The 17312-nt window shown below is 39.4% G+C and overlaps 1 pseudogene; it reads left to right on the forward strand.

Annotated features, from left to right (window-relative positions):
* Window positions 1-10638: 10638 nt before the first annotated feature.
* LOC132884570 (contactin-4-like) overlaps window positions 10639-17312 on the forward strand; it is a 196177-nt pseudogene continuing 189503 nt past the window's right edge.

Genomic DNA, 17312 nt, shown 5'->3' on the forward strand with positions numbered 1-17312 from the left:
GGAAAGATCTGGCAACGTTGCCATTGCGAAGTCGTCTGGATGAGTAGAACGGATTTGTTTACGATGACGTCACAACCACATGACTGTCAGTGCTTCACGCCGGGTAGAAGTGTAACGAACTCGATGCGAGTTGTCAACAAATCCTATAACTTGGTTCATGAAACGCGCTTACAAAATATTTTCACTGTGAATATTTATTGTGTAATGGTGCAAAGTGAGAGAGAGAGAGAGAGAGAGAGAATAGCCCTTAGGGCAGAGTCAATCCCACCAGCAAAAATAGGGAAAAAAAGGAGCGATCTCACCTCTTCAGATGTTAGTTTAAGTCCTACAATGCATTCCTCAAAAAGGGCGTAGAAGAACAAATTAATCCATCAACGTGTAGCATTCAATTTATTCCGGACCATTAAAGACGCCGCCTTCCGCGTAGAATCATACGTCATCCTCGCCGCCATATTGGATGGGTCAAAGCGGAGAATAAAGATGCCTCATTCATGTGCTGCGTTTAACTGTACCAACAGGTTTACCGTCCAAACGAGATCACATGGGATTACCTTTCACAGGTGAGACTGGAAAAATACTTTTCATTGTATTTGGTCATTATAATGTAATTTTACGAACAGATTTTCCTGACTTTGTGGCTAATATGAAGTCTCGCGCATAATAGTTTATGCGCATGCGTCCTTACTTCTTCTATTGTTCTGGTGTCTCCGAAGGGACCGTCTTACAGCGCCCCTAGAGGTGTGGCATGTGTATTGCATCATTTTCAGCAAGCGTTGCATTGCCATATGGACCTGATATTTTACTGATCATTGCCCATGTGGACGCGATATTTTTTTAAATAACATCTCGTTGCTGTTGTCGTGTGGATGTAGCCTAAACTTCTGAATGTTCCAGTGAACACCGTTGGGGCCATTATCCAAAAGTGGAAAGAACATCATTTCACCATAAACAAGGCATGACCAGGTGCTCCTGGCAAAATTTCTGACAGAGGAGTCAAAAGAATAATCAGGAGAGTTGTCCAAGAGCTAAGGACCATTATACGAAAAAAAAAAAAAACAGTAAAGAACTTATAAGAATTTACCACTGTCTTAGTAGTAAATCCTTATATAAGGATTTATAAATAAATATATATGCCATGTATGATTTACTCCTGAAAGTGGCCCCTTTTGCATTTTCCTCATACAAATTTTTTATGAAAATCTAGTATGTATGAAATGAACATTGTGCATGGTTTTTACAGATAATGTGTATGATGAATTACACTGTCTTTGTATGCTTCATGTAATGTTTGTAGTTTTAAATTATATTTTACAGTTTAAAAAGTATATGCCTTTTATATGTAAATCCACACAAACATATATGTTTTTGTTTGAATTGTGGATGTATCGTAAGGGTATTCTATGATGGCTCTCTATGTTTTTTATATGTCAACCTACTGAAAAAGACAGGTTTATTGTTTGACTTCTTTAGGTTTATATATGTTTTTATATGTCGATCAATTACTATAAATGTAAAAATAGAAGAGGTTTTTTGTATGAATTGTTCAGGTTTATCTACAGTTGAAACCGTATATTTACATAAACTAGGAAAAGACAATCTTTTTTTTTTCCTCATAGTCAGACATGCAATCAGACATTCACTTTAACTTTTTCATGTCTGTCTGAATATTTAAAATTATTTCAATGTACTTAATGCCAAATTAATCAGAGAAGGAGTTTTTTATTCAATATTTTAATTGCTTTTATCAAATCAGAAGTTTACATACACTTCATCAGTACTTGGTACAATTGCCCTTAAACTGTCTGACTTGGGTCAAACATTTTGGATAACCTTCAACAAGCTTTGCACAATACTTGACAGGAATTTTGGCCCATTCCTCTTGACAGAACTAATATAACTGGGCCATATTTTTTTTGGCTGCTTTGCATGCACATGTCGTTTCAGCTCTGCCCACAAATGCTCAATAGGGTTGAGGTCGGGGCTTTGTGATGGCCACTCCAAAACATTGACTTTGTTGTCATCAAGCCATTTTTTGACCAGTTTGGCGGTGTGCTTCGGGTCATTGTCCATTTGGAAGACCCATTTGCGGCCAAGCTTTAACTTCCTGGCAGATGCTTTCAGGTGTTGGTTCAGTATCTCCACATACTGTTCCTTCTTCATTACTCCATTGATTTTGTGAAGTGCACCAGTACCTCCTGCAGCAAAACAACCCCACAACATGATGCTGCCTCCGCCATGTTTCACTGTTGGTATGGTGTTGTTAGGATTGTAAGCGTCTCCTTTTTTCTCCAAACATATCGTTGTTGATTATGGCCAAACAGCTCAATTTTAGTTTCATCTGACCACAAGACATGTCTCCAAAAATTGAGATCCTTTCCCCTGTGTTCATTTGCAAACTGTAATCTGGCCTGTTTATGTTTGTGTTGGAGTAATGGCTTTCTCCTGGCAGAGTGGCCTTTCAGCCCATGTTGGTGCAGAACTCGTTTCACCGTGGACAGTGACACACTCTTACCAGCTTCAGCCATCATCTTCACGAGGTCCTTTGCATTCATTCTTGGGTTCTTACGCACAGCACTGACCAGAACCCGCTCATCTCTGGGACTCAGAATCCGTCTCCTTCCTGTGCAGTATGATGGCTCGACATTCCCACATTGTTTATACTTTCGTATAATGGTTTGAACTGAAGACCGTGGCACCTTCAGGCTTCTTGAAATTTCCCCCAAAGATGAGCCAGACTTGTGCAAGTTAACCATTCTTAGTCTGAGATCTTGATCAATTTCTTTAGATTTACCCATGTTGTGTACAAGGAAGCACTGTGTTTGAGGTGTTCCTTAAAATACAATCACAGGTGTGTGTCTCAGGTGTGTCTCCAATTAATTCAAATGTTGCCAATTAACCTATCAGAAGCTTCCAAAGACATGACATCATCATCTGGGCGTTCCTACATTGTTTAAAGGCACACAAACTGCAGTGTATGTAAACTTCTGATTTGATAAAAGCAATTAAAATATTAAATAAAAAACTCCTTCTCTGATTAATTTGGCATTAAGTACATTGAAATAATTTTAAATATTCAGACAGACATGAAAAAGTTAAAGTGAATGTCTGATTTCATGTCTGACTATGAGAAAAAAAAGATTGTGTCTTTTCCTAAAGTGTATGTAAATATACGGTTTCAACTGTATGTTTTTTAAATGTCAACCAATTACTGTCAATGTAAGGAAAACACATTTTTTTCGTATCACTTTTAGGTTTATTCACTGAACTTTAACACCTTCATAGCAAGGGCAGACGTGGCTTGGTAATGCTTCACAAAATGAACAAAAATGTACAAAACAGCAGCATTACAATAAACAAAAAATATATATAACTCTAAAAAAAAAATCTCACTAACATGCCCTGCAGAAAATGCAGTTTAACCTCAAGGTGTGACAGATTTGTTTTTTGCCCTTAGTTCAGTGATTTTGGCATTGATCGCCGAGCCAATAGTTGAAAGAGGGGTCTGCGGAAACCGCTCAATAGTTGCACCTACAAAAGAAAAAACAAAAAAATGTAAAAACTTAGAAGGCTCTTGTCAGCAGATGCATAATAGTGTAAAACACCTTCATTATATAATACTGTAGCTGAAAACCTACTGTAAATTGCATCGACTTTCACTTTATCCAGGGGTAGCTGATCGCCAGCTCCAGTCCTTTTGGTGCCCCGTAGGTTACTGACTAGTAGAGTGTCCAGAGGGAAAACAGCAGTGAGCAGATGCCTGACAAAGACTGTGGCTGTGTTCGAATTGAGGGCATAGGTCCATGCCAGCTTATCCACCATCACTCCTGTCCCAGGATAAATCTCCACCTGTTTAAATGAGGACACAAGAACGGCATTAAAGCTGGAATATTTTTTACTTCCCGCCCCCCAATCGCAATACACTTCAAAGCAATAGTTCACAGAAGCATTCTAGGGTCTAGGGTCCACTTGATCATGGGAACCAACAAAGGATCCTACAATACTTCTTTCCCAGAATATTGCTTTAAGACTGTAAAAATGCAATCAGAGATGGCAACCTGGGCTCCTGACCAATGCTACAGACGGCTTTTTAACGTTGCATTATGCATAGATGTGTGTGCGTGTGTGTGTTTGTCCAATACTGTATGATGTTGTGTGTTTGGCTCCCACTGCAGAGGACACACACACAGGTGGACAAACAGACATACAGACAGCATCATTGCAATACCTGGCCAAATACCCCATGAGGGGCAAGGTAATAAGCGTAAATTACACTATACAATAGTACACACTTTCCAAGGATGTCTCACATGCAGTAGATTCATTTTCTATACTGTGTTCATTTATTCTTTGAAAATCTATTACCTTAGGTGACTGGGCCATTGGTGATGCAGTGGGAGAGTGGGCTGTGGATTTTGGTGATACTTCAGGAGTGGGTCCTGAAGTGGATGACCACCCAGCAATACTACCTACTACTGGTGAAGTAGTAGGAGTAGTCATCGAGTCCATGACTTTCCTCATGCCATAAACTAATCCTGGCACATCTAGTTGCAGAGTAAGACAGAAATAGAACAGAAACAGTTGCCATCAGTCATTAAGACAAAATTTGTATCTGTATAGCTGTCTAATGACTCAATATGAATTTGGCTCAACTAGAGTTTATAAGAAGCAGTGATACCTTGCAGGACCATCTCCTTCCACTTCGCATTCTCCTCCTTTAGGTCCTTGACCTCCTGTTTTAAAGCCACCACCATTTTTCGTAAGTCAGGGTTGTCCATATGTTGCTGTCCATGTCCGTACGTTTTGAGGAACTCCTCAGCTGGGTCCACACTCACCTTTGACTTCTGGTTTTCAAGACAAACAGAATAACAATATTACCCATGATGTATAACTGACTAAGCAGCCTTCACAGTGTTTCCTGCAGAAAAGTTGTTAGTCAAGGTGAGTGGGAGGTTAACCACTATCAGAGACACGTGACTATCATGACTGGACAGTATATGTTCTGCAGTTTCATATCAAAATGATATGGACTTTGGAACTTACATTTGCAATACAAAATCTTTGTTTTCAGGGGACTTAGTCAAGGTCGAAGTGTTTGTTGTCAAGGTGGCTGCCTTAACTGTAAAGTGTTTGACCTTTGTGACCTATGACCTTTGTAATAATTAGGACTTTGCAGAGTGAAAATCTGTTTACAGCATGTCAGATGTTCACTATGCTTTATCAGTGGGAGAGATGTTGACAGTGCTCTTTAATGTTTTTAAGGTTGTATATTTGCATTCCCCCATGCCGCCCAGCAAGCTCTCTCCTCTCTTCACCCACTCCCAGTTACACACACACACACACACACACACACACACACACACACACAAAGTGAAAGGCCTACAGCAGTTGTCATGTGGTTAAAATGGAGTTTCTCTGACATTTGTAAGGATATTGTATGACAGACTAGTGACATATACAGCCTTTGCAGATTGCAAAGTTTTATATGTTTCATGCTAAACATATTTTACAAAAATCCTATAGCTGGTTTCACTGTCATATACAAATCTTCTAGAGTTCAGATAAAACGTAAAAATAGTATATGATTTGTCTATATCTTTTCCGTATGGGGAGCTTCAGAAAGACCTGGAATTAGCAGGTACAGTTGTTTACAAGAACACAATAAGTACTCAACCGCCATGGCCCCTATGCATGCTCACCATGCAAGACTCCATTGCTGAAGAAAAAGCATGTTGAAGCTCATTTAAAGTTTGCTGCACAACATTTGGACAAGCCTATGAAATACTGGGAGAATATAGTCTGGTCATATGAGACCAAAATTGAACTCTTTTGATGTCATAGCACACACCATGTTTGGAGGACAAATGGCACTGCACATCACCCCAAAAACACCATACCAACAGTGAAGTTTTGAGGTGGGAACATGATGGTGTGGGGCTGTTTTTCAGCATATGGTACTGGCAGACTTCATATAATTTAAGGAAGGATGAATGGAGAAATGTACTGAGAAGTTCTTGATAAGAATTTGCTGCCATCTACCAGGATGCTGAAGATGAAATGAGGGTGGACATTTCACTAAGACAATGATCCCAAACACACAGCCAAGGAAACTCTCAGTTGGTTTCAGAGAAAGAAAATAAAGCTGCTAGAATGGCCCAGTCAATCACCCAACTTGAATCCAATTGAAAATCTATGTAAAGAATTGAAGATCAGAGTTCACAGAAAAGGCCCCCTGGACCTTCAATATTTGAAGACCATTTGTGTGGAAGAATGGGCCAAAATCACACCTGAGCAATACATGAGACTAGTTTCTCCATACAGGAGGTGTCTTGAAGCTGTCTTTACCAACAAAGGCTTTTCTACTAAGTATCAAATACATTTCAGTAAGCATGTTCAATACTTATTCTCTGTGTCATTCCACTTTATTACATTTAACTTAATTTATGGACATATATGTTTTGATTTATTTGTAGGTGTGAATTACTTGGGTTGTTACCAGAGGTGGAAAGTAACGAATTACATTACTCGCGTTACTGTACTTGAGTAGCTTTTTTGTGTACTTATACTTTTTCAAGTAATTTTTAAAGAGTGTACTTTTACTTTTACTTAAGTATGTTTTCTTTTAAGTAGTGTACTTCAGTACATTTTACATCACAACCGTTACTGAGTAAAAAAAATAAATAAAAAATAAAAAAAGGCTAAAACGGAGAAGGGGAAATGTGTTCTGGAAATGAATCACGGGAAGGACAGTTGTCGCGCGCGCGAGTCTCACACAGACGATGGCGGACATGGCGCTTTAAGGGGGGGCTCAAGCCCCTGGGCCACAGCCAATCAGGGGCCTTGTAATATTAATAAAATAATAAACTGTCGGGGGCGGCACGGTGGTGTAGTGGTTAGCGCTGTCGCCTCACAGCAAGAAGGTCCTGGGTTTGAGCCCCGGGGCCGGCGAGGGCCTTTCTGTGTGGAGTTTGCATGTTCTCCCCGTGTCCGCGTGGGTTTCCTCCGGGTGCTCCGGTTTCCCCCACAGTCCAAAGACATGCAGGTTAGGTTAACTGGTGACTCTAAATTGACCATAGGTGTGAATGTGAGTGTGAATGGTTGTCTGTGTCTATGTGTCAGCCCTGTGATGACCTGGCGACTTGTCCAGGGTGTACCCCGCCTTTCGCCCGTAGTCAGCTGGGATAGGCTCCAGCTTGCCTGCGACCCTGTAGAAGGATAAAGCGGCTTGAGATAATGAGATGAGATGAATAAACTGTCGGAATCGTGGGCATACATTAATGTACGGATAGAAATAAGGTTAGAAATAAATGAGCGCACAGTAGCCTGCTGTAAGAGACATGGTGGATGTGGTTCGCGAAATGAACACCCACAACTGTACCAGAATAAAATGTAACAAAATGTAACGTCACGCACGAAAGCGCGCCAAAGACTGCAGACTGCAGAGACTCAAATTTAGAGGCCTTGAAAGATGAAGCGTTCACATGTTAGCAGGGCACATAAAAGGAAAAAAAAGAGAGAGATGCAGGTAATGATAGAATCGTTGCCTAAAGTCACAGACTTTTTTAAGGTAAGGATCACCAATCTGTTCAGAATATCAGCTACTTATCAGTTATCAGCCTACCAGCAGCGAGGCTATGTGTAGCTAGGCTAGATATGCTATGATCTGTCCAACAGTAAAATAAATCAGTTGTGATTTGAATACGTGTCGTGTGATTTGAGTTATAATCCTGTTAGTATAATAGCATATTTCGATGGGGATAATAAAATGTCTAAAACCATGGGCGTCGCCACCATTGAATGTGAAGGGGACATGTCCCCCTCACATTTCATAATTCTTCGTTTGGACCCCCCCACATTTAACATAAAATATGAGTTCACCCAGCGCCGTTTCTATTGCTTCGTGAAAGAATCCATTCCACTTGATCGATAAGAGAAAACACAGAGCACTGAAAATCCACTCCGGGTTTTCCGGGCGTTCCCTACAACAGCTCACCGCGCGCGAGTGAAGGGAATCTCAGCGCGAGCACAGAAATGTTGGTGCAGCTGCTGGAAAGTGGAGCAGGTGACGTCAGCCCCATTGCAACCTCACAATGTCTAGCTTTTGCTAAAACCTTATTCTTTTGTTATGTGCCCTCAAAGTTAACCTTAAGACACGTTAAATTAATATTCAACTAAACAATGAAATGGGGTATTCTTGGTTGATGATGAATTGTTTGCAGTATTTGCTCCTCCCCAGACACAATGGACATAAGGACATTCTTTACAAAGAAGCGGAAAGTCAGTCAAAATTTCCCCACAGGACAGGGTTTTTTTTGTCCCAATGGAAATGTTAGTGCAGTTAGCTGGCTCGTCAATGTTAGGAGATGTATCAGCTAGCTTAACGTTAGCTATCATTTAATTCAAACCCAGTAGGCCTGCCTTACTGTAATGCCAAGAATGAGGTCAAGTCTGCTCTGATGATATTTATTGATTCCTTGTTTTGTCTGGTCTTTGGCAGTTTTCTGGAAAGTAAGATGGGAAATCAGTGTATGGGGAAGGAATAGTAGAGAGGAAAGCGATGGAGAGAGATGGATGTTATTCCAGGTGGATTGTGAAGAAAAGGGGGATAAAAGTTATGAAGTGGTAGAAATTGTGGTGGCACCAATATAAGAAGGAGTCATATCTATAAATCTATTTGTTATACTAATCTGTAAATGCTACTGTAGTACCACCATTGCATGTAGGTTGACAAAACTGCACTTGTTCATTGTGTGAAGTTATTTTTTATGTGTCACCGTTGCTTGGCACAGTGTGATTTTGTGTTATGAAGTTTGCATGATGCCATGTCATGCCTGTTCATTGTGTGAGATTATGAATATTATTATTTTTAAACATACAGTTGAGTGTCACTATTGCTTGGCCCAGTGGCATGTTGTGTTACATCTAAAACTAAATAGAAAACACAAAATAAAAAGTAAAATGCACCCATAAAGTCATTGTTGGTGATAAATTGTGTCACATTCATCTCATTATCTTAGGCATAGCGGTGGGTTTAAAAACAGGCTGATGAATATATGGACTAGTTGAATGAGGACTTATTGTTGAAAATTAATTAAAAATTTTCTGGCGGAGGACCCCCCGCCAGTGTGTCCCCCCCACATTAAAAATGCTTCTGACGCCCCTGTCTAAAACGGCATCTACTGAAGAAATTGATGAAAAGATTGTAGCCTATAATGTTCACAGTTCGGGCAGCAGACAGAGTAAGCATACTGAGGGGAATAGCAATACAAAGCTAGCGCATATCCACATTTCTTGCTAGCTGTGTTGGGTGTGTTGTTAACCCGTGTGGATTTAAGTGAAATACTTGAGAAGTTCTGTGGTCAAGACAACGTTTTAAGGTAAGGACACTTGATTATTGTTTGCCCGCCGTGGCTTGTTGTTGACGAAAGGCCCACATGATTTTGCCTTATGCAGCTACTGCTAGCGTCATGCTTTGAACTAGGTTAAGCTCATTTGCGCTAAAGGATGGGTTTATTGAAGGACTTTGATGTAGCTAGTTTCTTTTTAAAAAATCGTATGCTCAAAACAGTATGCCCGTGTTCATCATGTTTAACTTTTTTCTTGATGGAGTGCGTGAAATATTGCTGCAAGTGGTATTTCTATGCAGTCATGTCAAAAAGGCAGTTGAATGCACGGTCTTATTCAAGGAGAAGGAAGACTTGCATGATGCTTGAACATAGATCGGTAAAATAGACCCTAGTAGGACTTGGTTTCGTGTATTTCGGTCTGTAGAGTTATGAGTTTGGCCGGTGTCCATGGTGTTTACGTTTCATGTGGCCGCTGAGCCAAGTACCTTCATCATCATCATCATGTTCCCCTGTCAAAAGTTAAACTCTCTAGGGGTGCTTCTGCTGTAGCAGTTGCAGCAGTTGCTCAAAGTTTGATTTGTCCATCATCGTACGTCTTATCTGTTGGGTGTCTATGCCCAGCAGATTTTCCCATTTCGTCCATTTTAACCATTTTTGTCAAACAGGAGCTGCTTTTGCACTTGGTTATTGCCCATCCGGCAAACGTCTCATCTCATCTCATCTCATCTCATTATCTCTAGCCGCTTTATCCTTCTACAGGGTCGCAGGCAAGCTGGAGCCTATCCCAGCTGACTACGGGCGAAAGGCGGGGTACACCCTGGACAAGTCGCCAGGTCATCACAGGGCTGACACATAGACACAGACAACCATTCACACTCACACCTACGGTCAATTTAGAGTCACCAGTTAACCTAACCTGCATGTCTTTGGACTGTGGGGGAAACCGGAGCACCCGGAGGAAACCCACGCGGACACGGGGAGAACATGCAAACTCCACACAGAAAGGCCCTCGCCGGCCCCGGGGCTCGAACCCAGGACCTTCTTGCTGTGAGGCGACAGCGCTAACCACTACACCACCGTGCCGCCCCTATATATATATATATATATATATATATATATATATATTTTTTTTTTTTTTTTTTTAAATATATAAAAAAAAAATATATATATATATATATATATATATATATATATATATATATTTTTTTTTAATGTGATCACAATAAGCTGTGTTGGATTAAATTTGTACTTGTTCAGGTACAGAATCAAAAGAAATGTCACAGGTCAATGGGACATGTACATCTTAATACTGGACTATGGGTTATAAATATTGGTTTTAAAAGTAGTTTTGCATAGCCAGTAAATTAAAAATTAAGGTTTCACTTCACAATTGTTCAGTTGCTTTTAAAAATGCAAAATTGTATTTGCCTTTACCTGCAGGTGGAAATTCAGTGGAAAAGAATTCGACATTTACACTGATTTGAACTACAGCCTGATAGAGGGCAACCTCTTGATCAATAACCCACAGGCGATGAAAGACGGAAGGTCTTGCCAGTGTAATGCCACTAATGCTTTTGGAACCATCCTGAGCTGCAAGGCCAAGGTGGAGTTTTTCCTGTGAGTAGAATTCACAGATCAAATTCTTCTGCCGGCACAGAATTGAAAGATTTCCTCAAATTCAAAATCTTACTGATTAAGTTCTATTCCAGAAATGCTTCTTTTTTTTCACCATGCATTTAACATGCTGCTAGTAGAATAAAAAAATAATACCAGAATCTGCTACCAAAGGTTACACAATAATTGTGTATAAAATATCAGAATAATTTATTGTTTAAGTCTCTTACACTCTAGACATACGTATACCAGTATCAGATACAGGACATTTCAAGATAGTTACAGCCCATTATATCCTTCTATCTTAAGGCAAACCCAAAATTGCCATACAAAATTGTTGGTCCCATCTTTTATAATGGAAATACAAGTAATAAAATGACTAATCATGCACGTCCCAACCCCCATAATCTCAAACCACCGCATCTGGAGCTCATGGCTGATTATCATTACCATGAATGAGAAGTTTGTTAGATTTCCAAAACAGAAAATTTGTTTACTAAAACCTAATTTATGGTGCATATTTAAGGACAGTTAGTGAATTAATATTCATCTTATAAACTCACCTATAAACATGTATGGTTGTAGAAAATGTTCATGAATACTTCACTCAGGTTTGTTGTGCAGGACTGATCACTCATGAATACCACAAAATAATTGCACTGTATTGCTTCAGGATTTAAAGTATCAGGTGACAGAGACAGCTGCAGTTGCAAAAGTGCTTTATGTATGTATGTATGTATGTATGTATGTATGTATGTATGTATGTGTGTGTGTATAAATAGTTATTCCCAGTTATTCCATGAAATTGAGTTGTATATGAGCTGATAGCCGACCAGGTGAATAGCGCCGAGTTGACTATAAGCCATGTGTGACGAGATTGAGTGGAATAATTGTTTTATTCTATCCACATTCACTGGATTTTGAGAAACAGAGCATTTTTATTTTTTGCAAATTTGCTAAATAAAAAGTTTATACAAAACGCCCAACAAAATAATTTCCACTTAGAATGTAAACAAACCGGCAAAATGACAGTAGCAGTTTGTGAAAAAAGCTACAATAATAATTATTGAAAAATAAAGATATGTTCTTACTGGGGCGGCATGGTGGTGTAGTGGTTAGCGCTGTTGCCTCACAGCAAGAAGGTCCGGGTTCGAGCCCTGTGGCCGGCGAAGGCCTTTCTGTGCGGAGTTTGCATGTTCTCCCCGTGTCCGCGTGGGTTTCCTCCGGGTGCTCCGGTTTCCCCCACAGTCCAAAGACATGCAGGTTAGGTTAACTGGTGACTCTAAACTGACCGTAGGTGTAAATGTGAGTGTGAATGGTTGTTTGTGTTTATGTGTCAGCCCTGTGATGACCTGGCGACTTGTCCAGGGTGTACCCCGCCTTTTGCCCGTAGTCAGCTGGGATAGGCTCCAGCTTGCCTGCGACCCTGTAGAACAGGATAAAGCGGCTAGAGATAATGAGATGAGATGAGAGATATGTTCTTACTATCAAATACTTTTATTCCATATTTTGTTGCTTTTTTATTTTGGGGGGTTTTCTTCCTCTTCTTCTTTAGGATTTTTTTGGCAGTTGGCAAACCAACTTAAAGGTGCATTACTGCCACTGACTGGTCTGGAGTGTGGAACAGGAGATATTGGTGGGGGGTGTTATTATTTTAGCTATTTCCATTTCTTTTCAATACTTGATAATTTTTGGGTGATTGTTTTCGAGTAGAGTTTTTATTTCATCCTCGGTTGATTCAGCAAGATGCTCCGTCATTTTGTTTTTCTCTACTCACAGTATATGAGCTGATATCCTAGTTGTAAAGTAACCAATCAGAGCATGCGATTGGTTATATCCAGTGAATATGGATAGAATATACAGTATATAAGGACAAGCACAAAAATCCAGAATGTGAGACAAAAAAATTATGGTTGAGACAGGCAAGAGGTTAGGTGATTAGTCAACAGGATAACCAGGACAAAATTCAGAATCGGACAACCAGAAGGGGAAGAAAAAAAAAAGCACATTAACTTATACAGTAAACAAATGTGGGGTGAATTCACAACACTTCACAATGCATGAATGTCCAGAGTCTGTATATATCGGGTGTGGGGGTAATTGAAACCAGTTGCACATAAACAGTAATCAGGTGAGCATGACTGTGACAGTGTGACAAGGAGTGTCAAGTCAAGTTTATTTGTATAGTGCTTTTAACAATAAACATTGTCGCAAAGCAGCTTTACAGAATTTGAACAACTTAAAATATGAGCTAATTTTATCCCTAATCTATCCCCAATGAGCAAGCCTGTGGCGACGGTGGCAAAGAAAAACTCCCTCAGACGACATGAAGAACCCTCGAGAGGAACCAGACTTATACCCTGTCCACACTAGGGATTTTGTACCGATACGAAACTACTTTCGTACCGCAACACCTGTCCACACTAGCAACTATACTGGTACTGTAGCGGTATAACTGTATCGGTACAAAACCCACAAATGTATGGGTTTCGTACCGGTATAGTATCGGTACTGTAGCGCTTCGCGTAGTGTGGACAGATGAAGTGGCTCTGTATTAATACAAATATAATGCGCATGCGCAAAGTCACACACCTCAATCGATGTCTTCGCTGAATAAAATAGTGAAGAACGGAGATTCGTTTGTTTCTTTCTCAACTGCCTCGCACGTTTTATACGATTTGACTGAATAAATGACCACCAGAAATACAGACTGTACATTGACAACAAAAAGCACACACACGTTGTTTCATCCACCATATATTCTCAGAAGGAAGTTACTCGGCAACCACGGAAACATTTCACGCATGCGCATTTCAACTACCGTGAAAGAAAACCGCAAACATTTCTCGCTAGTGTGGACAGATGCACTAAACTGTACCAGTATACTTTGTATCGATACAGTTATACCACTTTCGTACCGGTATAAGTGTGAACACAGCATTAAAAGAGAAACCATCCTCATTTGGGCAACAACATGACTATAATATTAACAGTCCTAACATAAAGTCAGCTTCGTTGATGCTATAAACTCCCCACCAATAGAAACCTGAGTGCAAAACCATTCACGACAACCGCAGCCCTAAAGTCAGCAAGTCAACTGCAGTCCCCAGCCACAAAAGCACCACTGCAAGAGTCCAGAGCGTCCTCCAGGCGTGACTCTCAACTGTCCACATGGGGCTGTCCTCCACAGGAGTGATGTGATGAGAGTGCTCAGCTGTATCTGAATATACATACTTCCATACTATTTGTATGCCAAAATAAATATGTAGGGTGTATGGATACTCAGTTGCCATTTAATAGTCATCAAACAGTTCCCATATGAGCTACTACATCTGTAGTATGCAAATGTACCACATTATGCTATATGCTATTCTATAATTCAGCTGGAACCTCTGAATAACTGAAGAAGAAAAAGAATAGAAAGATGGCTGTCCAAAATGAAACCAGTTTTTGCAGCGGTGTACAAATGTATCAGAAATTGTTTAAATATTTCTGCCATTGTAGAAACACATATAAAAAATATATTTTGTGGCATACATACAGTAGGGGGCGGCACGGTGGTGTAGTGGTTAGCGCTGTCGCCTCACAGCAAGAAGGTCCTGGGTTCGAGCCCCATGGCCGGTGAGGGCCTTTCTGTGCGGAGTTTGCATGTTCTCCCCGTGTCCGCGTGGGTTTCCTCCGGGTGCTCCGGTTTCCCCCACAGTCCAAAGACATGCAGGTTAGGTTAACTGGTGACTAAATTGACTGTAGGTGTGAATGTGAGTGTGAATGGTTGTCTGTGTCTATGTGTCAGCCCTGTGATGACCTGGCGACTTGTCCAGGGTGTACCCCGCCTTTCGCCCGTAGTCAGCTGGGATAGGCTCCAGCTTGCCTGCGACCCTGTAGAAGGATAAAGCGGCTAGAGATAATGAGATGAGACATACAGTAGGTACATGTCATCTGTGAACATCCAGGCCAGGGGACAGGTAAGATGGTGGCAGAGTATGTTTGAATTTTGTCCTTACTACTCACTCACATACTCATAGAATGTACGGGTACTACACTTACGGTTGGGTAGTAAGTACGGTACTTAATTCCTACATACTGAGAATTCAGATGCAACCCATATGTTGTGACTCATAGTCCCTGGTGGCCATGTTTGTAGGCCATGGTGGACTCTGGAGAATGAAATTCAAAGCCAATTCCAGTGTACAGTAGATATGACAAAAAGTTGAATTGCAAAACTACCTTAATTAACTCTAATTATAATAGCTTTGGTAAGACTTTTTCTTATATACAATATATCCCATCCTGAGTTTATATACTATAATGTACTATGTATACGTACAATGCTGCTTCCATTATAGGTGAGTTTTAAGTCAATACTTCCTCATTCTTTTCTAATTACAAGGAACTACATCAAAATTGTTTTGTGTAGTATTTGCACATGTGCTACAGATGTGGTAAATATAGACTACCATGTGATAATATTAGCACATTGCTATAAAACTATTCTTTATCTCTCAACTGCATTAAATGCTTTATGGGACAGTATATATGTCTGAATATATAGGATGTGTCTATTATTGACAACTGCAAAAAAAAAACTCATTTCGAGGTCTTCAAAAATTTACTAGTGCTCTATGAAATGCTGAAAACATTGTTCCCATCAAATAAGAAATACAGACATATTAAGTCAATGTTTACTTACAGCATAAACAAATCTTTTGTCATTTGCAATTCCAAAACCAAACATTTTTGAGTGACATAGCCAATTAGGGATGTTTCTATTTATTGGTAATGCTGATGTAATATTTTTTGTGGGTTTATGCAAGAAGGCATCTTACATACAGTATACACTATGAGTCTTTTCTATTCATAACAATGACAATTTTGTCAGCTTTAAAAGGAATTTCCTGCATTGTGTCATCCCAAACCTCAGCAACATATAATTACTTGTGGATTATAACAAGCAAACTTGCATGAAACCTGTTCATTCTGGATCTGTTATTGTTGCAAATTTAATTTTGGATCTAGATGATTTATTATTCAACAGCAATAATTGTAGTTTCATTCTTGTCGAGACTTAGTTGTAATATATTCCACTGTATACAGGATGTGACATTCAGAAAATGTTTTCAAGCCTTCCAGTAGACAGCCGATTAATTACTTAACTAAAAGTTTTGTTTTTAATTGGCTGACTGATGCCTGCAGTGGTAGTGGTATTTCAGATATTCTCTGTGGATTAGAATGGTATTTTCTAAAGGTTCCTGTCCTCTGAGTGCTCTTTCAATGAGATGGTGCTCGCACAATGAAAACTAATGACATAACTGTTGTTTGTAGATCTTCAGAATTTCACCAACAAGGCCATAAATGCAGTCTCAGTGAGAGAAGGCCAGGCTGTGGTGCTGCTGTGTGGGCCACCACCCCATTTTGGAGGTATTGTGCACCCAGATTTGCTTTTAATATCTCATCTCATCTCATTATCTTTAGCCGCTTTATCCTGTTCTACAGGGTCGCAGGCAAGCTGGAGCCTATCCCAGCTGACTATGGACGTGCTTTTAATATTATTTATTTTTTCTATATACAGCAACCTTATATATCTCCTCATCTTCATCAACATTAACTTGGAGGTAAATGCTGGGATATATGTATTGAGCTGTTTATTTTCAAAGCTGCCCAACTATGGTTTGGTCCAGCAGGTGGGACCAATGAGCAATAGTAACTGGAGGGTAACTTTAAAAACACAAAAGCCAATTGAAAGTGCTTGTTTCAGCATATATTTTGAAAAGAAATGCATTATTCCAAATTATAGTGACACCTATGTCATAGTCCTTTTACCTGGAACCTTTTGAATAAAAAACAACAACAAACTAACTAAATAAATAAATAAATACAAACATATTTTGGATTTCGCTCTGTTTTTGTATCTAACTTTAACAAAGGAGTGTGCATGTAAGCAAAAACATATTTCAGTATATGAACTCTAAAAAAATAACAATAATAATGTCAATGGATCAGAATTTCTTTTTAATTAGTGGTTTGTTTTTGACTCACAATACACTGACAAGACAATAAATATTATAAAATGGAGTATATTAAAACATATTTGTTTATGATATGTAAAACAAATGAGAAAAAAAAAACCCTGAAATGTATTGTTTAAAAATAACAAAGGTGCATTCCCTAGCACTGTGTAAGAAATCATCGTTTGTTACTTTTGACCAAGTATATCTTACTCTGAAAGTACTGTATGACCGTTACAAAATAATAATTCCATTGTTATGATTTTTCTTTAAATGACAAAATTCTTTAAAAAAAATCACATGTTCACAAACACATAGAAAAATTACCATAGTAAAAGGTTAAACTTCA

Source organism: Neoarius graeffei, chromosome 4, assembly GCF_027579695.1.
Source record: "Neoarius graeffei isolate fNeoGra1 chromosome 4, fNeoGra1.pri, whole genome shotgun sequence".
NCBI lineage: Eukaryota > Metazoa > Chordata > Actinopteri > Siluriformes > Ariidae > Neoarius > Neoarius graeffei.